General features: G+C 49.5%; 49 pseudogenes; all 49 read left to right on the forward strand.

Annotated features, from left to right (window-relative positions):
* The first annotated feature begins 112 nt into the window (after positions 1-112).
* On the forward strand, positions 113-231 carry LOC143931321 (5S ribosomal RNA; annotated as a pseudogene).
* Positions 232-339: 108 nt separating this feature from the next.
* On the forward strand, positions 340-458 carry LOC143931458 (5S ribosomal RNA; annotated as a pseudogene).
* Positions 459-567: 109 nt separating this feature from the next.
* On the forward strand, positions 568-686 carry LOC143932199 (5S ribosomal RNA; annotated as a pseudogene).
* Positions 687-794: 108 nt separating this feature from the next.
* On the forward strand, positions 795-913 carry LOC143932426 (5S ribosomal RNA; annotated as a pseudogene).
* A 109-nt stretch (positions 914-1,022) lies between these two features.
* Positions 1,023-1,141, forward strand: LOC143932180 (5S ribosomal RNA; annotated as a pseudogene).
* A 333-nt stretch (positions 1,142-1,474) lies between these two features.
* LOC143931129 (5S ribosomal RNA) lies at positions 1,475-1,592 on the forward strand (annotated as a pseudogene).
* Positions 1,593-1,692: 100 nt separating this feature from the next.
* On the forward strand, positions 1,693-1,811 carry LOC143931603 (5S ribosomal RNA; annotated as a pseudogene).
* Positions 1,812-1,921: 110 nt separating this feature from the next.
* LOC143931146 (5S ribosomal RNA) lies at positions 1,922-2,038 on the forward strand (annotated as a pseudogene).
* A 107-nt stretch (positions 2,039-2,145) lies between these two features.
* Positions 2,146-2,264, forward strand: LOC143931483 (5S ribosomal RNA; annotated as a pseudogene).
* Positions 2,265-2,598: 334 nt separating this feature from the next.
* Positions 2,599-2,707, forward strand: LOC143932363 (5S ribosomal RNA; annotated as a pseudogene).
* Positions 2,708-2,810: 103 nt separating this feature from the next.
* LOC143931209 (5S ribosomal RNA) lies at positions 2,811-2,928 on the forward strand (annotated as a pseudogene).
* A 101-nt stretch (positions 2,929-3,029) lies between these two features.
* Positions 3,030-3,148, forward strand: LOC143932125 (5S ribosomal RNA; annotated as a pseudogene).
* A 110-nt stretch (positions 3,149-3,258) lies between these two features.
* On the forward strand, positions 3,259-3,375 carry LOC143932001 (5S ribosomal RNA; annotated as a pseudogene).
* A 107-nt stretch (positions 3,376-3,482) lies between these two features.
* LOC143931808 (5S ribosomal RNA) lies at positions 3,483-3,601 on the forward strand (annotated as a pseudogene).
* Positions 3,602-3,935: 334 nt separating this feature from the next.
* LOC143932365 (5S ribosomal RNA) lies at positions 3,936-4,044 on the forward strand (annotated as a pseudogene).
* Positions 4,045-4,147: 103 nt separating this feature from the next.
* On the forward strand, positions 4,148-4,266 carry LOC143932005 (5S ribosomal RNA; annotated as a pseudogene).
* Positions 4,267-4,374: 108 nt separating this feature from the next.
* Positions 4,375-4,493, forward strand: LOC143932255 (5S ribosomal RNA; annotated as a pseudogene).
* Positions 4,494-4,601: 108 nt separating this feature from the next.
* Positions 4,602-4,720, forward strand: LOC143931613 (5S ribosomal RNA; annotated as a pseudogene).
* Positions 4,721-5,282: 562 nt separating this feature from the next.
* Positions 5,283-5,401, forward strand: LOC143932155 (5S ribosomal RNA; annotated as a pseudogene).
* A 107-nt stretch (positions 5,402-5,508) lies between these two features.
* LOC143932685 (5S ribosomal RNA) lies at positions 5,509-5,627 on the forward strand (annotated as a pseudogene).
* Positions 5,628-5,961: 334 nt separating this feature from the next.
* LOC143932375 (5S ribosomal RNA) lies at positions 5,962-6,080 on the forward strand (annotated as a pseudogene).
* A 108-nt stretch (positions 6,081-6,188) lies between these two features.
* Positions 6,189-6,307, forward strand: LOC143931373 (5S ribosomal RNA; annotated as a pseudogene).
* Positions 6,308-6,414: 107 nt separating this feature from the next.
* Positions 6,415-6,533, forward strand: LOC143931872 (5S ribosomal RNA; annotated as a pseudogene).
* A 313-nt stretch (positions 6,534-6,846) lies between these two features.
* LOC143931332 (5S ribosomal RNA) lies at positions 6,847-6,965 on the forward strand (annotated as a pseudogene).
* A 108-nt stretch (positions 6,966-7,073) lies between these two features.
* LOC143931460 (5S ribosomal RNA) lies at positions 7,074-7,192 on the forward strand (annotated as a pseudogene).
* Positions 7,193-7,301: 109 nt separating this feature from the next.
* LOC143932200 (5S ribosomal RNA) lies at positions 7,302-7,420 on the forward strand (annotated as a pseudogene).
* A 108-nt stretch (positions 7,421-7,528) lies between these two features.
* LOC143932462 (5S ribosomal RNA) lies at positions 7,529-7,647 on the forward strand (annotated as a pseudogene).
* Positions 7,648-7,756: 109 nt separating this feature from the next.
* LOC143932182 (5S ribosomal RNA) lies at positions 7,757-7,875 on the forward strand (annotated as a pseudogene).
* A 333-nt stretch (positions 7,876-8,208) lies between these two features.
* Positions 8,209-8,326, forward strand: LOC143931130 (5S ribosomal RNA; annotated as a pseudogene).
* A 100-nt stretch (positions 8,327-8,426) lies between these two features.
* On the forward strand, positions 8,427-8,545 carry LOC143931604 (5S ribosomal RNA; annotated as a pseudogene).
* Positions 8,546-8,655: 110 nt separating this feature from the next.
* Positions 8,656-8,772, forward strand: LOC143931147 (5S ribosomal RNA; annotated as a pseudogene).
* Positions 8,773-8,879: 107 nt separating this feature from the next.
* On the forward strand, positions 8,880-8,998 carry LOC143931484 (5S ribosomal RNA; annotated as a pseudogene).
* A 334-nt stretch (positions 8,999-9,332) lies between these two features.
* On the forward strand, positions 9,333-9,441 carry LOC143932366 (5S ribosomal RNA; annotated as a pseudogene).
* Positions 9,442-9,544: 103 nt separating this feature from the next.
* LOC143932316 (5S ribosomal RNA) lies at positions 9,545-9,663 on the forward strand (annotated as a pseudogene).
* A 1,009-nt stretch (positions 9,664-10,672) lies between these two features.
* On the forward strand, positions 10,673-10,791 carry LOC143932644 (5S ribosomal RNA; annotated as a pseudogene).
* Positions 10,792-11,125: 334 nt separating this feature from the next.
* LOC143932552 (5S ribosomal RNA) lies at positions 11,126-11,244 on the forward strand (annotated as a pseudogene).
* Positions 11,245-11,352: 108 nt separating this feature from the next.
* On the forward strand, positions 11,353-11,471 carry LOC143931682 (5S ribosomal RNA; annotated as a pseudogene).
* A 107-nt stretch (positions 11,472-11,578) lies between these two features.
* Positions 11,579-11,687, forward strand: LOC143932583 (5S ribosomal RNA; annotated as a pseudogene).
* A 103-nt stretch (positions 11,688-11,790) lies between these two features.
* Positions 11,791-11,909, forward strand: LOC143932014 (5S ribosomal RNA; annotated as a pseudogene).
* Positions 11,910-12,017: 108 nt separating this feature from the next.
* Positions 12,018-12,136, forward strand: LOC143932256 (5S ribosomal RNA; annotated as a pseudogene).
* Positions 12,137-12,470: 334 nt separating this feature from the next.
* Positions 12,471-12,589, forward strand: LOC143931677 (5S ribosomal RNA; annotated as a pseudogene).
* A 778-nt stretch (positions 12,590-13,367) lies between these two features.
* Positions 13,368-13,486, forward strand: LOC143931344 (5S ribosomal RNA; annotated as a pseudogene).
* Positions 13,487-13,822: 336 nt separating this feature from the next.
* LOC143932615 (5S ribosomal RNA) lies at positions 13,823-13,941 on the forward strand (annotated as a pseudogene).
* Positions 13,942-14,265: 324 nt separating this feature from the next.
* LOC143931077 (5S ribosomal RNA) lies at positions 14,266-14,384 on the forward strand (annotated as a pseudogene).
* Positions 14,385-14,494: 110 nt separating this feature from the next.
* Positions 14,495-14,613, forward strand: LOC143931790 (5S ribosomal RNA; annotated as a pseudogene).
* Positions 14,614-14,945: 332 nt separating this feature from the next.
* Positions 14,946-15,063, forward strand: LOC143932556 (5S ribosomal RNA; annotated as a pseudogene).
* Positions 15,064-15,163: 100 nt separating this feature from the next.
* Positions 15,164-15,282, forward strand: LOC143931036 (5S ribosomal RNA; annotated as a pseudogene).
* Positions 15,283-15,391: 109 nt separating this feature from the next.
* LOC143932557 (5S ribosomal RNA) lies at positions 15,392-15,509 on the forward strand (annotated as a pseudogene).
* Positions 15,510-15,609: 100 nt separating this feature from the next.
* LOC143931610 (5S ribosomal RNA) lies at positions 15,610-15,728 on the forward strand (annotated as a pseudogene).
* Positions 15,729-18,816: the final 3,088 nt, after the last annotated feature.

Here is an 18,816-nt window from a genome sequence, read left to right on the forward strand (position 1 = left end):
AGGCTTTTTTTTATATGTTGTTGGCGTCGACGACCTGTTTTATTTTTCTGCCTGTTTGCCAAGGTGACCATCTTGGCGTTTGTCAAGAGGGTTGAGAGTGGCCTGCAAGATCACCTACGGCCACATCACCCTGAATGCGCCCGATCTCGTCTGATCTCGGATGCGAAGCAGGGTCGAGCCTGGTTAGTAACGGGATGGGAGAGCACCTGGGAATACCAGGTGCCGTAGTCTTTTTTTAATATGTTGTTGGCGTCGAAGACCTGTTTTAGTTTTCCTGCTTGTTTGCCGAGGTGACCATCTTGGCGTTTTTCAATAGGGTTGAGAGTGGCCAGGAAGTTTGCCTATGGCCACATCACTCTGAATGTGCCCGATGTCATCTGATCTCGGATGCTAAGCAGCGGCGGACCTGGTTAGTACCTGGATGGGAGACCGCTTGGGAATACCATGTGCCACAGGCTTTTTTTTAATATGTTGTTTGCGTAAATGACCTGTTTTCTTTTTCTGCTTGTTTGCCCGAGCTGACCGTCTTCCCGTTTGTCAAGAGGATTGACAGTGGCTATTAAGATCTCTTTCGGCCACTTCACCCTGAATGTGCCCGATCTCATCTGATCTCAGACGCTAAGCAGGGTCGGGCCTGGTTAGTACCTGGATGGGAGACCGCCTGGGAATTCCAGGTGCCGTCGGCTTTTTTTTTAAATGTTGTTGGCTACGACGACCTGTTTTATTTTTCTGCTTGTTTGCTGAGGTGACCATCTTGGCGTTTGTCAAGAGGGTTGAGAGTGGCCAGCAAGTTTGCCTACGGCCATATCATCCTAAATGTGCCCGATCTCATCTGATCTCGGATGCTAAGAAGGGTCGGGCCTGGTTAGCACCTGGATGGGAGACCGCCTGGGAATACCAGGTGCCGTTGGCTTTCTTTTAAATATGTTGTTGGTGTCGACGATCTGTTTTATTTTTCTGCTTGTTTGCCGAGTTGACCATCTTGGCATTTGTCAATAGGGTTGAGAGTGGCCAGCAAGATCGCCTACGGTCGCATCACCCTGAATGTGCCCGATCTTGTCTGATCTTGGATACTAAGCAGGATCTGGCCTGGTTAGTACCTGGATGAGAGACTGCCTGAGAATACCAGGTGCTGTAGGCTTTTTTTAATATGTTGTTGGCGTTGACGACCTGTTTTATTTTTCTGCTTGTTTGCCCGAGGTGACCGTCTTCGCGTTTGTCAAGAGGGTTGACAGTGGCTATTTGATTGCCTTCAGCCACTTCACTCTGAATGTGCCAGATCTCGTCTGATCTCAGATGCTAAGCATGGTCAGGCCTGGTAAGTACCTGGATGGTAGACCGCCTGGTAATACCAGGTGCTGTAGGTTTTTTTTTAAATGTTGTTGGCGTCAACGACCTGTTTTATTTTTATGCTTGTTTGCCGAGGTGACCATCTTGGCGTTTGTCAAGATGGTTGAGAGTGGCTGGCAAGATCGCCTTGGCCACATCACCCTGAATGCGCCTGATCTCATCTGATCTCGGATACTAAGCAGGGTTGGGCCTGGTTAGTACCTGGATAGGAGACCGCCTGGGGATACCAGGTGCCATAGGCTTTTTTTAATGTTGACGTCGACGACCTGTTAATTTTCTGGTTGTTTGCCGAGGTGACCATCTTGGTGTTTGTCAAGAGGGTTGAGAGTGGCTATTAAGATCGCCTTCGGCCACTTCACCCTGAATGCGCCCGATCTCATCTGATCTCAGATGCAGAGCATGGTCGGGCCTGGTTAGTACCTGGATGGCAGACCGCCTGGGAATACCAGGTGACGTAGGCAATTTTTTAAAAATGTTGTTGGCGTCGACGACCCGTTTTATTTTTCTGCTTGTTTGCCGAGGTGACCATCTTGGCGTTTGTCAAGAGGGTTGAGAGTGGCTGGCAAGATCGCCTTGGCCACATCACCCTGAATGCGCCCGATCTCATCTGATCTCGGATACTAAGCAGGGTCGTGCCTGGTTAGTACCTGGATGGGAGACCGCCTGGAAATACCAGGTGCCGTAAGTTGTTTTTTAATATGTTGTTGGCGTCGACGACCTGTTTTATTTTTCTGCTTGTTTCCGAGGTGACCATCTTGGCGTTTGTCAAGAGGGTTTAGAGTGGCCAGCAAGATTGCCTACGGCCACATCACCCTGAATGTGCCTAATCTCGTCTGGTCTCAAATGCCAAGCAGGGTTGGGTCTGGTTAGTACCTGGATGGGAGACCATTTTGTAATACCAGGTGCCGTAGGCTTTTTTTTAATATGTTGTTGGCGCCGATGACCTGTTTTATTTTTCTGCTTGTTTGCCGAGGTGACCATCTTGGCATTTGTCAAGAGGGTTGAGAGTGGCCAGCAAGATCGCTTACAGCCACGTCACCCCGAATGCGCCTGATCTTGTCCAATCTCGGATGCAAAGCAGGGTCCGGCCTGGTTTGTAACTGGATGGGAGACCGCCTGGGAATACTAGGTGCCGTAGGATTTTTTTAATATGTTGTTGCCATCGACAACCTGTTTTATTTTTCTGCTTGTTTGCCGAGATGACCATCTTGGCGTTTGTCAAGAGGGTTGAGAGTTGTCAGCAAGCTTGCCTATGGTCACATCACCCTGAATGCGCCTGATCTCGGATGTTAAGCAGGGTCGGGCCTGGTAAGTACCTGGATGGGAGACCGCCTGGGAATACCAGGTGCCGTAGGCTTTTTTTTAATATGTTGTTGGCATCGACAACCTTTTTTTCTGCTTGTTTGCCGAGGTGACCATCTTGGCGTTTGTCAAGAGGGTTGAGAGTGGCCAGCAAGATTGCCTTGGCCACATCACCCTGAATGCGCCCGATCTCATCTGATCTTGGATACTAAGCAGGGTTGGGCCTGGTTAGTACCTGGATAGGAGACCGCCTGGGGATACCAGGTGCCATAGGCTATTTTTAATGTTGACGTCGACGACCTGTTAATTTTCTGGTTGTTTGCCGAGGTGACCATCTTGGTGTTTGTCAAGAGGGTTGAGAGTGGCTATTAAGATCGCCTTTCGGCCACTTCACCCTGAATGCGCCCGATCTCATCTGATTTCAGATGCAGAGCATGGTCGGGCCTGGTTAGTACCTGGATGGCAGACCGCCTGGGAATACCAGGTGCCGTAGGCAATTTTTTAAAAATGTTGTTGGCGTCGACGACCCGTTTTATTTTTCTGCTTGTTTGCCGAGGTGACCATCTTGGCGTTTGTCAAGAGGGTTGAGAGTGGCTGGCAAGATCGCCTTGGCCACATCACCCTGAATGCGCCCGATCTCATCTGATCTCGGATACTAAGCAGGGTCGTGCCTGGTTAGTACCTGGATGGGAGACCGGCTGGATATACCAGGTGCCGTAAGTTGTTTCTTAATATGTTGTTGGCGTCGACGACCTGTTTTATTTTTCTGCTTGTTTCCGAGGTGACCATCTTGGCGTTTGTCAAGAGGGTTTAGAGTGGCCAGCAAGATTGCCTACGGCCACATTACCCTGAATGTGCCTAATCTCGTCTGGTCTCAAATGCCAAGCAGGGTTGGGTCTGGTTAGTACCTGGATGGGAGACCATTTTGTAATACCAGGTGCCGTAGGCTTTTTTTTAATATGTTGTTGGCGCCGATGACCTGTTTTATTTTTCTGCTTGTTTGCCGAGGTGACCATCTTGGCGTTTGTCAAGAGGGTTGAGAGTGGCCAGCAAGATCGCTTACAGCCACGTCACCCCGAATGCGCCTGATCTTGTCCAATCTCGGATGCAAAGCAGGGTCCGGCCTGGTTTGTAACTGGATGGGAGACCGCCTGGGAATACTAGGTGCCGTAGGATTTTTTTAATATGTTGTTGGCATCGACAACCTGTTTTATTTTTCTGCTTGTTTGCCGAGGTGACCATCTTGGCGTTTGTCAAGAGGGTTGAGAGTTGTCAGCAAGCTTGCCTATGGTCACATCACCCTGAATGCGCCTGATCTCGGATGTTAAGCAGGGTCGGGCCTGGTAAGTACCTGGATGGGAGACCGCCTGGGAATACCAGGTGCCGTAGGCTTTTTTTTAATATGTTGTTGGCATCGACAACCTTTTTTTCTGCTTGTTTGCCGAGGTGACCATCTTGGCGTTTGTCAAGAGGGTTGAGAGTGGCCAGCAAGATCGCATACAGCCACATCACCTTGAAAGCACCCGATCTTGTCCGATCCTGTATGCTAAGCAAGGTCAGGCCTGGTAAGTACGTGGATGGGAGACCGCCTGGGAATACCAGGTGCCGTGGGCTTTTTTTTAATATGTTGTTGGTGTCGATGACCTGTTTTATTTTTCTGCTCGTTTGCCGAGGTGACCATCTTGGCGTTTGTCAAGAGGGTTGAGAGAGGCCAGCAAGATTGCCTACAGCCACATCAACCTGAATGCACCCGATCTCATCTGATCTCAGATGCTAAGCAGGGTTGGGCCTGGTGAGTAGCTGGATAGGAGACCGCCTGGGAATACCAGGTGCCGTAGGCAATTATTTAATATGTTGTTGGCGTCGACGACCTGTTTTATTTTTCTGCTTGTTTGCTGACGTGACCATCTTGGCATTTGTCAAGAGGGTTGAGAGTGGCCAACAAAATCGTCTATGGCCACATCAGCCTGAATGCGCACCATCTCATCTGATCTCAGATGCTAAGCAGGGTTGGGCCTGGTTAGTACCTGGATGGGAGAACGCCTGGGAATATCAGGTGCCATAGGCTCTTTTTTAATTTGTTGTGGGCGTCGACGACCTGTTTTATTTTTCTGTTTGTTTGCCGAGGTGACCATCTTGGCGTTTGTCAAGAGGATTGAGAGTGGCCAGCAAGATAACCATAGGCCACATAACCCTAAATGCACCAGTTCTCATCTGATCTCGAATACAAAGCAGGGTTGGTACTGGTTAGTACCTGGATGGGAGAACGCCTGAGAATACCAGGTGCCATAGGAGTTTTTTTAATATGTTGTTGGCGTCGACGACCTGTTTTATTTTTCTGCTTGTTTGCCAAGGTGACCCTCTTGGCGTTTGTCAAGAGGGTTGAGAGTGGCCAGCTAGATCACCAATGGCTACATCACCCTGAATGCGCCTGATCTGGTCTGAATTCGTATGCTAAGCAGGGTCGGGCCTGGTTAGTACCTGGATGGGAGGCCGCCTGGGAATACACGCTCTCATAGGCTTTTTTTAAATATGTTGTTGGCGTCGACGACCTGTTTTATTTTTCTGCTTGTTTGCCGAGGTGACCATCTTGGCGTTTGTCAAGAGGGTTCAGAGTGGCCAGCAAGCTCACCTTCGGCCACATAACCCTTAATGAACCCGATCTCATCTGATCTTGGATGCTAAGCAGGGTCGGGCTTGGTTAGTACCCGGATGCGAGACCGCCTGGGAATACCAGGTGCCTTAGGCATATTTTTAATATGTTGTTGGCGTCGATGACCTGTTTTATTTTTCTGCTTGTTTGCCGAGGTGACCATCTTGGCGTTTGTCAAGAGGGTTCAGAGTGGCCAGCAAAGCGCCTATGGCCACATAAACCTGAATGCACCCGATCTCATCTGATCTCAGATGCTAAGCAGGGTTGGGCCTGGTGAGTAGCTGGATAGGAGACCGCCTGGGAATACCAGGTGCCGTAGGTAATTTTTTAATATGTTGTTGGCGTCGACGACCTGTTTTATTTTTCTGCTTGTTTGCTGACGTGACCATCTTGGCATTTGTCAAGAGGGTTGAGAGTGGCCAACAAAATTGTCTATGGCCACATCAGCCTGAATGCGCACCATCTCATCTGATCTCAGATGCTAAGCAGGGTCGGGCCTGGTGAGTAGCTGGATAGGAGACCACCTGGGAATACCAGGTGCCGTTGGCAATTTTTTAATATGTTGTTGGCGTCGACGACCTGTTTCATTTTTCTGCTTGTTTGCTGAGGTGACCATCTTGGCGTTTGTCAAGAGGGTTGAGAGTGGCCAGCAAAGGGCCTATGGCTACATTACCCTGAATGCGCCCAATCTCATCTGATCTCGGATGCTAAGCAGGGTCACGCCTGGTTAGTACCTGGATGGGAGACCGCCTGGAAATACTAGGTGCCATATGCTTTTTTTTAATATGTTGTTGGTGTCGACGACCTGTTTTATTTTTCTGCTTTTTTGCCGAGGTAACCATCTTGGTGTTTGTCAAGAGGGTAGAGAGTGGCCAGCAAGATCACCTACGGGCACATCACCCTGAATGCGCCTGATCTTGTCTGATCTCAGATGCTAACCAGGGTCGAGCCTGCTTAGCACCTGGATGGGAGCCCGCCTGGGAATACCTGGTGCTGTAGGCAATTTTTAATATTTTGTTGGCGTCGACGACCTAATTTATTTTTCTGATTGTTTGCTGAGGTGACCATCTTGGCATTTGTCAAGAGGGTTGAGAGTGGCCACCAAAATCACCTACGGCAACATCACCCTGAATGCACCCCATCTCTTATGATCTCAGATGCTAAGCAGGGTCAGGCCTGGTTAGTACTTGGATGGGAGACAGCCTGCGAATACCAGGTGCCGTAGGCTTTTTTTAAACATGTTGTTGGCGTCAACGACTTGTTTTATTTTTCTGCTTATTTGCCGAGGTGACCATCTTGGCGATTGTGAGAGTGGCCAGCAATATCTCCTACGGCCACATCACCCTGAATGCGCCTGATCTTGTCTGATCTCGGATGCTAAGCAGGGTCAGGCCTGTATGGTAAACCGCCTGGGGATACCAGGTGCCCCAGGCTTTTTTTTATATGTTGTTGGCGTCGACGACCTGTTTTATTTTTCTGCCTGTTTGCCAAGGTGACCATCTTGGCGTTTGTCAAGAGGGTTGAGAGTGGCCTGCAAGATCACCTACGGCCACATCACCCTGAATGCGCCCGATCTCGTCTGATCTCGGATGCGAAGCAGGGTCGAGCCTGGTTAGTAACGGGATGGGAGAGCACCTGGGAATACCAGGTGCCGTAGTCTTTTTTTAATATGTTGTTGGCGTCGAAGACCTGTTTTAGTTTTCCTGCTTGTTTGCCGAGGTGACCATCTTGGCGTTTTTCAATAGGGTTGAGAGTGGCCAGGAAGTTTGCCTATGGCCACATCACTCTGAATGTGCCCGATGTCATCTGATCTCGGATGCTAAGCAGCGGCGGACCTGGTTAGTACCTGGATGGGAGACCGCTTGGGAATACCATGTGCCACAGGCTTTTTTTTAATATGTTGTTTGCGTAAATGACCTGTTTTCTTTTTCTGCTTGTTTGCCCGAGCTGACCGTCTTCCCGTTTGTCAAGAGGATTGACAGTGGCTATTAAGATCTCTTTCGGCCACTTCACCCTGAATGTGCCCGATCTCATCTGATCTCAGACGCTAAGCAGGGTCGGGCCTGGTTAGTACCTGGATGGGAGACCGCCTGGGAATTCCAGGTGCCGTCGGCTTTTTTTTTAAATGTTGTTGGCTACGACGACCTGTTTTATTTTTCTGCTTGTTTGCTGAGGTGACCATCTTGGCGTTTGTCAAGAGGGTTGAGAGTGGCCAGCAAGTTTGCCTACGGCCATATCATCCTAAATGTGCCCGATCTCATCTGATCTCGGATGCTAAGAAGGGTCGGGCCTGGTTAGCACCTGGATGGGAGACCGCCTGGGAATACCAGGTGCCGTTGGCTTTCTTTTAAATATGTTGTTGGTGTCGACGATCTGTTTTATTTTTCTGCTTGTTTGCCGAGTTGACCATCTTGGCATTTGTCAATAGGGTTGAGAGTGGCCAGCAAGATCGCCTACGGTCGCATCACCCTGAATGTGCCCGATCTTGTCTGATCTTGGATACTAAGCAGGATCTGGCCTGGTTAGTACCTGGATGAGAGACTGCCTGAGAATACCAGGTGCTGTAGGCTTTTTTTAATATGTTGTTGGCGTTGACGACCTGTTTTATTTTTCTGCTTGTTTGCCCGAGGTGACCGTCTTCGCGTTTGTCAAGAGGGTTGACAGTGGCTATTTGATTGCCTTCAGCCACTTCACTCTGAATGTGCCAGATCTCGTCTGATCTCAGATGCTAAGCATGGTCAGGCCTGGTAAGTACCTGGATGGTAGACCGCCTGGTAATACCAGGTGCTGTAGGTTTTTTTTTAAATGTTGTTGGCGTCAACGACCTGTTTTATTTTTATGCTTGTTTGCCGAGGTGACCATCTTGGCGTTTGTCAAGATGGTTGAGAGTGGCTGGCAAGATCGCCTTGGCCACATCACCCTGAATGCGCCTGATCTCATCTGATCTCGGATACTAAGCAGGGTTGGGCCTGGTTAGTACCTGGATAGGAGACCGCCTGGGGATACCAGGTGCCATAGGCTTTTTTTAATGTTGACGTCGACGACCTGTTAATTTTCTGGTTGTTTGCCGAGGTGACCATCTTGGTGTTTGTCAAGAGGGTTGAGAGTGGCTATTAAGATCGCCTTCGGCCACTTCACCCTGAATGCGCCCGATCTCATCTGATCTCAGATGCAGAGCATGGTCGGGCCTGGTTAGTACCTGGATGGCAGACCGCCTGGGAATACCAGGTGACGTAGGCAATTTTTTAAAAATGTTGTTGGCGTCGACGACCCGTTTTATTTTTCTGCTTGTTTGCCGAGGTGACCATCTTGGCGTTTGTCAAGAGGGTTGAGAGTGGCTGGCAAGATCGCCTTGGCCACATCACCCTGAATGCGCCCGATCTCATCTGATCTCGGATACTAAGCAGGGTCGTGCCTGGTTAGTACCTGGATGGGAGACCGCCTGGAAATACCAGGTGCCGTAAGTTGTTTTTTAATATGTTGTTGGCGTCGACGACCTGTTTTATTTTTCTGCTTGTTTCCGAGGTGACCATCTTGGCGTTTGTCAAGAGGGTTTAGAGTGGCCAGCAAGATTGCCTACGGCCACATCACCCTGAATGTGCCTAATCTCGTCTGGTCTCAAATGCCAAGCAGGGTTGGGTCTGGTTAGTACCTGGATGGGAGACCATTTTGTAATACCAGGTGCCGTAGGCTTTTTTTTAATATGTTGTTGGCGCCGATGACCTGTTTTATTTTTCTGCTTGTTTGCCGAGGTGACCATCTTGGCATTTGTCAAGAGGGTTGAGAGTGGCCAGCAAGATCGCTTACAGCCACGTCACCCCGAATGCGCCTGATCTTGTCCAATCTCGGATGCAAAGCAGGGTCCGGCCTGGTTTGTAACTGGATGGGAGACCGCCTGGGAATACTAGGTGCCGTAGGATTTTTTTAATATGTTGTTGCCATCGACAACCTGTTTTATTTTTCTGCTTGTTTGCCGAGATGACCATCTTGGCGTTTGTCAAGAGGGTTGAGAGTTGTCAGCAAGCTTGCCTATGGTCACATCACCCTGAATGCGCCTGATCTCGGATGTTAAGCAGGGTCGGGCCTGGTAAGTACCTGGATGGGAGACCGCCTGGGAATACCAGGTGCCGTAGGCTTTTTTTTAATATGTTGTTGGCATCGACAACCTTTTTTTCTGCTTGTTTGCCGAGGTGACCATCTTGGCGTTTGTCAAGAGGGTTGAGAGTGGCCAGCAAGATTGCCTACAGCCACATCAACCTGAATGCACCCGATCTCATCTGATCTCAGATGCTAAGCAGGGTTGGGCCTGGTTAGTACCTGGATGGGAGAACGCCTGGGAATATCAGGTGCCATAGGCTCTTTTTTAATATGTTGTGGGCGTCGACGACCTGTTTTATTTTTCTGTTTGTTTGCCGAGGTGACCATCTTGGCGTTTGTCAAGAGGATTGAGAGTGGCAAGCAAGATCACCATAGGCCACATAACCCTAAATGCACCAGTTCTCATCTGATCTCGAATGCAAAGCAGGGTTGGGACTGGTTAGTACCTGGATGGGAGAACGCCTGAGAATACCAGGTGCCATAGGATTTTTTTTAATATGTTGTTGGCGTCGACGACCTGTTTTATTTTTCTGCTTGTTTGCCAAGGTGACCCTCTTGGCGTTTGTCAAGAGGGTTGAGAGTGGCCAGCTAGATCCCCAATGGCCACATCACCCTGAATGCGCCTGATCTGGTCTGAATTCGTATGCTAAGCATGGTTGGGCCTGGTTAGTACCTGGATGGGAGGCTGCCTGGGAATACACGCTCTCATAGGCTTTTTTTAAATATGTTGTTGGCGTCGACGACCTGTTTTATTTTTCTGCTTGTTTGCCGAGGTGACCATCTTGGCGTTTGTCAAGAGGGTTGAGAGTGGCCAGCAAGCTCACCTTCGGCCACATAACCCTTAATGAACCCGATCTCATCTGATCTTGGATGCTAAGCAGGGTCGGGTTTGGTTAGTACCCGGATGCGAGAACGCCTGGGAATGCCAGGTGCCTTAGGCATATTTTTAATATGTTGTTGGCGTCGACGACCTGTTTTATATTTCTGCTTGTTTGCCGAGGTGACCATCTTGGCGTTTGTCAAGAGGGTTCAGAGTGGCCAGCAAAATTGTCTATGGCCTCATCACCCTGAATGCGCCAATCTCAACTGATCTGATGGCCTGGTGACGGGCCTGGTTAGTATTTGGATGGGAGACCGCCTGGGATATCAGGTGCCGCAGGCTTTTTTTTAATATGTTGTTGGCGTCGATGACCTGTTTTATTTTTCTGCTTGTTTGCCGAGGTGACCATCTTGGCGTTTGTCAAGAGGGTTGAGAGTGGCTAGCAAAGCGCCTATGGCCACATAAACCTGAATGCACCCGATCTCATCTGATCTCAGATGCTAAGCAGGGTTGGGCCTGGTGAGTAACTGGATAGGAGACCGCCTGGGAATACCAGGTGCCGTAGGCAATTTTTTAATATGTTGTTGGCGTCGACGACCTGTTTTATTTTTCTGCTTGTTTGCTGACGTGACCATCTTGGCATTTGTCAAGAGGGTTGAGAGTGGCCAACAAAATCGTCTATGGCCACATCAGCCTGAATGCGCACCATCTCATCTGATCTCAGATGCTAAGCAGGGTCGGTCCTGGTGAGTAGCTGGATAGGAGACCACCTGGGAATACCAGGTGCCGTTGGCAATTTTTTAATATGTTGTTGGCGTCGACGACCTGTTTTATTTTTCTGCTTGTTTGCTGAGGTGACCATCTTGGCGTTTGTCAAGAGGGTTGAGAGTGGCCAGCAAAGGGCCTATGGCTACATTACCCTGAATGCGCCCAATCTCATCTGATCTCGGATGCTAAGCAGGGTCGCGCCTGGTTAGTACCTGGATGGGAGACCGCCTGGAAATACTAGGTGCCATATGCTTTTTTTTAATATGTTGTTGGCGTCGACGACCTGTTTTATTTTTCTGCTTGTTTACCGAGGTAACCATCTTGGTGTTTGTCAAGAGGGTTGAGAGTGGCCAGCAAGATCACCTACGGGCACATCACCCTGAATGTGCCTGATCTTGTCTGATCTCAGATGCTAACCAGGGTCGAGCCTGCTTAGCACCTGGATGGGAGCCCGCCTGGGAATACCTGGTGCTGTAGGCAATTTTTAATATTTTGTTGGCATCGACAACCTGTTTTATTTTTCTGCTTGTTTGCCGAGGTGACCATCTTGGCGTTTGTCAAGAGGGTTGAGAGTTGTCAGCAAGCTTGCCTATGGTCACATCACCCTGAATGTGCCTGATCTCGGATGTTAAGCAGGGTCGGGCCTGGTAAGTACCTGGATGGGAGACCGCCTGGGAATACCAGGTGCCGTAGGCTTTTTTTTAATATGTTGTTGGCATCGACAACCTTTTTTTCTGCTTGTTTGCCGAGGTGACCATCTTGGCATTTGTCAAGAGGGTTGAGAGTGGCCAGCAAGATCGCATACAGCCACATCACCTTGAAAGCACCCGATCTTGTCCGATCCTGTATGCTAAGCAAGGTCAGGCCTGGTAAGTACGTGGATGGGAGACCGCCTGGGAATACCTGGTGCCGTGGGCTATTTTTTAATATGTTGTTGGTGTCGATGACCTGTTTTATTTTTCTGCTTGTTTGCCGAGGTGACCATCTTGGCGTTTGTCAAGAGGGTTGAGAGAGGCCAGCAAGATTGCCTACAGCCACATCAACCTGAATGCACCCGATCTCATCTGATCTCAGATGCTAAGCAGGGTTGGGCCTGGTGAGTAGCTGGATAGGAGACCGCCTGGGAATACCAGGTGCCGTAGGCAATTTTTTAATATGTTGTTGGCGTCGACGACCTGTTTTATTTTTCTGCTTGTTTGCTGACGTGACCATCTTGGCATTTGTCAAGAGGGTTGAGAGTGGCCAACAAAATCGTCTATGGCCACATCAGCCTGAATGCGCACCATCTCATCTGATCTCAGATGCTAAGCAGGGTCGGTCCTGGTGAGTAGCTGGATAGGAGACCACCTGGGAATACCAGGTGCCGTTGGCAATTTTTTAATATGTTGTTGGCGTCGACGACCTGTTTTATTTTTCTGCTTGTTTGCCGAGGTGACCATCTTGGCGTTTGTCAAAAGGGTTGAGAGTGGCCAGCAAAGGGCCTATGGCTACATTACTCTGAATGGGCCCAATCTCATCTGATCTCGGATGCTAAGCAGGGTCGCGCCTGGTTAGTACCTGGATGGGAGACCGCCTGGAAATACTAGGTGCCATATGCTTTTTTTTAATATGTTGTTGGCGTCGACGACCTGTTTTATTTTTCTGCTTGTTTGCTGAGGTAACCATCTTGGTGTTTGTCAAGAGGGTTGAGAGTGGCCAGCTAGATCACCAATGGCCACATCACCCTGAATGTGCCTGATCTGGTCTGAATTCGTATGCTAAGCAGGGTCGGGCCTGGTTAGTCCCTGGATGGGAGGCCGATTGGGAATACACGCTCTCATAGGCTTTTTTTAAATATGTTGTTGGCGTCGACGACCTGTTTTATTTTTCTGCTTGTTTGCCGAGGTGACCATCTTGGCGTTTGTCAAGAGGGTTGAGAGTGGCCAGCAAGCTCACCTTCGGCCACATAACCCTTAATGAACCCGATCTCATCTGATCTTGGATGCTAAGCAGGGTCGGGCTTGGTTAGTACCCGGATGCGAGACCGCCTGGAAATGCCAGGTGCCTTAGGCATATTTTTAATATGTTGTTGGCGTCGACGACCTGTTTTATATTTCTGCTTGTTTGCCGAGGTGACCATCTTGGCGTTTGTCAAGAGGATTGAGAGTGGCAAGCAAGATCACCATAGGCCACATCACCCTGAATGCGCCTGATCTTGTCTGATCTCGGATGCTAAGCAGGGTCAGGCCTGGATGGTAAACCGCCTGGGGATACCAGGTGCCATAGGCTTTTTTTTAATATGTTGTTGGCGTCGACGACCTGTTTTATTTTTCTGCTTATTTGCCGAGGTGACCATCTTGGCGTTTGTCAAGAGGGTTGAGAGTGGCCTGCAAGATCACCTACGGCCACATCACCCTGAATGCGCCCGATCTCGTCTGATCTCGGATGCGAAGCAGGGTCGAGCCTGGTTAGTAACGGGATGGGAGAGCACCTGGGAATACCAGGTGCCGTAGTCTTTTTTTAATATGTTGTTGGCGTCTAAGACCTGTTTTAGTTTTTCTGCTTGTTTGCCGAGGTGACCATCTTGGCGTTTTTCAATAGGGTTGAGAGTGGCCAGGAAGTTCGCCTATGGCCACATTACTCTGAATGTGCCCGATGTCATCTGATCTCGGATGCTAAGTAGCGGCGGACCTGGTTAGTACCTGGATGGGAGACCGCTTGGAAATACCATGTGCCACAGGCTTTTTTTTAATATGTTGTTTGCGTCAATGACCTGTTTTCTTTTTCTGCTTGTTTGCCCGAGCTGACCGTCTTCCCGTTTGTCAACAGGGTTGACAGTGGCTATTAAGATCTCTTTCGGCCACTTCACCCTGAATGTGCCCAATCTCATCTGATCTCAGATGCTAAGCAGGGTCGGGCCTGGTTAGTACCTGGATGGGAGACCGCCTGGGAATACCAGGTGCCGTCGGCTTTTTTTAAAAATGTTGTTGGCTACGACGACCTGTTTTATTTTTCTGCTTGTTTGCTGAGGTGACCATCTTGGCGTTTGTCAAGAGGGTTGAGAGTGGCCAGCAAGTTTGCCTACGGCCATATCACCCTGAATGCGCCCGATCTCATCTGATCTTGGATGCTAAGCAGGGTCGGTCCTGGATGGGAGACCGCCTGGGAATACCAGGTGCCGTGGGCTTTTTTTAAAAATGTTGTTGGTGTCAACGACCTGTTTTATTTTTCTGCTTGTTTGTCGAGGTGACCATCTTGGCGTTTGTCAAGAGGGATGAGAGTGGCCAGCAAGATCGCTTACGGCCACATCAACCTGAATGCTCCCGATCTCATCTGATCTCGGATGCTAAGAAGGGTCGGGCCTGGTTAGCACCTGGATCGGAGACCGCCTGGGAATACCAGGTGCCGTTGGCTTTTTTTTTAAATATGTTGTTGGTGTCGACGATCTGTTTTATTTTTCTGCTTGTTTGCCGAGTTGACCATCTTGGCATTTGTCAATAGGGTTGAGAGTGGCCAGCAAGATCGCTTATGGTCGCATCACCCTGAATGTGCCCGATCTCGTCTGATCTTGGATACTAAGCAGGATCTGGCCTGGTTAGTACCTGGATGAGAGACTGCCTGGGAATACCAGGTGCTGTAGGCTTTTTTTAATATGTTGTTGGTGTTGACGACCTGTTTTATTTTTCTGCTTGTTTGCCCGAGGTGACCGTCTTGGCGTTTGTCAAGAGGGTTGACAGTGGCTATTTGATTGCCTTCAGCCACTTCACTCTGAATGTGCCAGATCTCGTCTGATCTCAGATGCTAAGCATGGTCAGGCCTGGTTAGTACCTGGATGGTAGACCGCCTGGTAATACCAGGTGCTGTAGTTTTTTTTTAAATGTTGTTGGCATCGACGACCTGTTTTATTTTTATGCTTGTTTGCCGAGGTGACCATCTTGGCGTTTGTCAAGATGGTTGAGAGTGGCTGGCAAGATCGCCTTGGCCACATCACCCTGAATGCGCCCGATCTCATCTGATCTCGGATACTAAGCAGGGTTGGGCCTGGTTAGTACCTGGATAGGAGACCGCCTGGGGATACCAGGTGCCATAGGCTTTTTTTAATGTTGACGTCGACGACCTGTTAATTTTCTGGTTGTTTGCCGAGGTGACCATCTTGGTGTTTGTCAAGAGGGTTGAGAGTGGCTATTAAGATCGCCTTCGGCCACTTCACCCTGAATGCGCCCGATCTCATCTGATCTCAGATGCAGAGCATGGTCGGGCCTGGTTAGTACCTGGATGGCAGACCGCCTGGGAATACCAGGTGCCGTAGGCAATTTTTTAAAAATGTCGTTGGCGTCGACGACCCGTTTTATTTTTCTGCTTGTTTGCCGAGGTGACCATCTTGGCGTTTGTCAAGAGGGTTGAGAGTGGCTGGCAAGATCGCCTTGGCCACATCACCCTGAATGCGCCCGATCTCATCTGATCTCGGATACTAAGCAGGGTTGGGCCTGGTTAGTACCTGGATAGGAGACCGCCTGGGGATACCAGGTGCCATAGGCTTTTTTTAATGTTGACGTCGACGACCTTTTAATTTTCTGGTTGTTTGCTGAGGAGACCATCTTGGTGTTTGTCAAGAGGGTTGAGAGTGGCTATTAAGATCGCCTTCGGCCACTTCACCCTGAATGCGCCCAATCTCATCTGATCTCAGATGCAGAGCATGGTCGGGCCTGGTTAGTACCTGGATGGGAGACCGCCTGGGAATACCAGGTGCCATAGGCTTTTTTTTAATATGTTGTTGGCGTCAATGGCCTGTTTTATTTTTCTGCTTGTTTGACGAGGTGACCATCTTGGCGTTTGTCAAGAGGGTTGAGAGTGGCCAAAGAGCTCGTCTATGTCCACATCACCCTGAATGCACCCGATCGCGTCTGATTTAGGATACCAAGCAAGGTCTGGCTTGGTTAGTACCTAGATGGGAGACTGCCTGGGATTACCAGGTGCCATAGGCTTTTTTTAATGTTGTTGGCGTCGACGACCTGTTTATTTTTCCGCATGTTTGCCAAGGTGACCATCTTGGCATTTGTCAAGAAGGTTAAGAATGGCCAAAGAGATTGCCTACAGCCACATCACCGTGAATGCGCCCGATCTCGTCTGATCTCAGATGCGAAGCAGGGTCGTGCCTGGTTATTCTGGGGATTGTAAGGAGGGGGATACTGCTTAGAGTTCTTAAGATCTCCCCCACGCAGATTCCTGGTCACGAATCTTCCCAGGTGTGTAGAGAAACCCGAGGCCCTGTTGGAGTCAGAGTTGGAAATCCAGAATTTAGTGCGCCGGGTCCCAGCAGACAAAATAGGAGAGAGGTTTTACTCCCACATCTTCGTAGTACGGGAACCCTTAGGGAAGTTCAAACTTATCTTGAACCTAAAGCTCTAGAACCAGTCTGGTTCACGGAAGATTCCACATGAATTACATTTTCTTGGTCAGAGCATTACTACCTCCAAATTGCTACATGGCATTTATAGACCTCAGAGATGCTATCTTCATATCCTAATTGCAGAGGGGTTTCAGTAATTTCTCTGGCAGTATGAGTCAGGGAAGAAACGGTCCACTTGCAGTTTCAGGCTCTTCCTGTCATGAAAATCGCATGAAGAGACTGACCCCAAGGCCTTCTGGTTTACGATCGCGGGCATCACCGCGGGTGCGCACGTGCGTATGTGCGCGGGCACGTGCGCGATTGCGTGCGCGCGCCCATGTTGGTGCCAAACAGCCTATTTAAACTAGCCTTTTCCTAATGGTCTCTGCTGTCTGCTCTACAGCGTTATACCTGTGAGACCTGATCCGTAGCATTTGTTCCTGTTTGACCCGGCCTGCCTGTGACCCATCTGCTATCTGCCTGCACCCGACCCCGGCTTGTTGTGACGATTCTCCTGCCTGTTCCCTTGTACTTTGCTTCCAGTCTGATATCTGACCCGGCTTGCTTTGACCAACCGTCTGCTAAGGTGAACCTGCTTATATTGAACTGTGTCATCTGCTGCCAGTAACCTGCTTGTATTGAACTGGTCACCTGCTGCAAGTACCTGCTTATATTGCACTGTTCATCTGCTACAAGTTACCTGTCTTATTGAACTGTTCACCTGCTGCAAGTACCTGCTTATATCGCACTGTTCATCTGCTACAAGTATCTGCTTAAATTGAACTGTGTCATCTGCTGCAAGTAACCTGCTCATATTGAACTATTCACCTGCTGCTAGTACCTGCTTATATTGCACCGTTCATCTGTTACAAGTGCCTGCTTCTCTGCACTGCTTTCATCTGCTGCAAGTTACCTGCTATAAGTTTCCTGCTTTGCTGAACTGTGACATTTGCTATAAATTACCTGCTGATCCATCTGCTGTGATTACCTGTTCCACTGAACTTCACCTATCCATCCTTCTGTTGATCCTGCCAGGCACCTGTACCCCTCCTTACTCCTATGTTCCCTGTTACATTGCCAGGAAACCGGTAGTGGGAGTCGTTAGGGAGGCCTCTTTCCGCAATCTGGGCTCGCTACTAGAAGGTACGTGACAGTAGCCTATGTCTGAGCCCGAGCGGGGAGCCTCCGCTATGGAAGAACTTTGTCAACACCTGGCAGGACTTTCTGAGGCAGTTAAGGGCCTCCAGCAAGGCTACACCCGGCTGGAAGAACGGGTGATCGCTCTTTCCAACCCCTTTGGATCCTTGGGGGCCCCTCAACCATCAGTTTCTTCCGCTGAAGCTGGACCAGCACCTACAGTTGTGATGTTACCACCCGAACCTAAAGTTCCAACACCCGAGCAATTTTCTGGGAATCGCAGTGGCTTCAGGGCCTTCCGCAACTCCTGCGAATTATATTTCGCCCTCCAACCATGGACCTTTTCTCTGGAGGCTACCAAGGTGGGTTTTGTGGTATCTTTACTCTCTGGAGACCCCCAAACCTGGGCCCACCGCCTATTAGAACAGAAGGACGCAGCGTTGGCTAATCTTACTACCTTTTTTCATGCAATGGCTCAATTATACGAAGATCCCCAACTTTCAGTGACTGCAGAAACCGCCTTGCGGACCCTCCAGCAGGGACGAAGGGCGGTGGAAGTTTATGGGGCCGAGTTCAGGCGATGGGGCGCGGATACGAACTGAAATGATGCTGCCCTTCATCATCAGTTCCGCATGGGACTCTCTGATTCCTTGAAGGATGAGCTTGCTAGAGTCGGTGTTCCACAGACCTTAAACGCACTAATTGATTTGGCGATTCAGATCGATCGTTGTCTGAGAGAGAGGAGAGCCGAGAGGGCCACAGGTTTCTCTCGCCCAACCTGGATGCTTCCAAAGGCCCCAAGCCATTTACATCCAGCACCTGCCGCCCGACCCGGGACCACGTCTGACACACCTGAGCCTATGCAACTTGGGGTCTTGCGACCATCTCTTACCCCCGAAGAACGTCAACGTCGGCGGAATAACAATCTATGTTTCTATTGCAGGGAATCTGGACAGGAACTGTCCTATTAAGCTCCGTAAGTGTCCATCTATGCCTCCTGATCTCCCAGACTCTTCAATAAAGTTTTCATCTCACCTTATCATTTCTGTCTCCTTTCAGTTCCCAGGAAAGACTTTACAGACGCCCGCCATTATTGATTCCGGGGCATGCAGCTGTTTTATGGATTCATCCTTTGCTGCCCAACATCAGATTCCTCTCCTACCTAAGACCCATGGACTCTCTATCCATTTGGCCGATGGCTCCACTATTAAATCTGGTCCTGTAATTCAAGAAACTGCACCTCTATCTACTATTATCTCTGGTTCGCATCGAGAACTTCTCCGTGTGGACATTATCACCTCTCCACTTTTTCCTGTAATA

The sequence above is a fragment of the Lithobates pipiens genome, unplaced genomic scaffold (genome assembly GCF_037356315.1).
Source record: "Lithobates pipiens isolate NorthernLeopardFrog02 unplaced genomic scaffold, aLitPip1_a1.2 Scaffold_25, whole genome shotgun sequence".
Taxonomy (NCBI): Eukaryota; Metazoa; Chordata; class Amphibia; order Anura; family Ranidae; genus Lithobates; species Lithobates pipiens.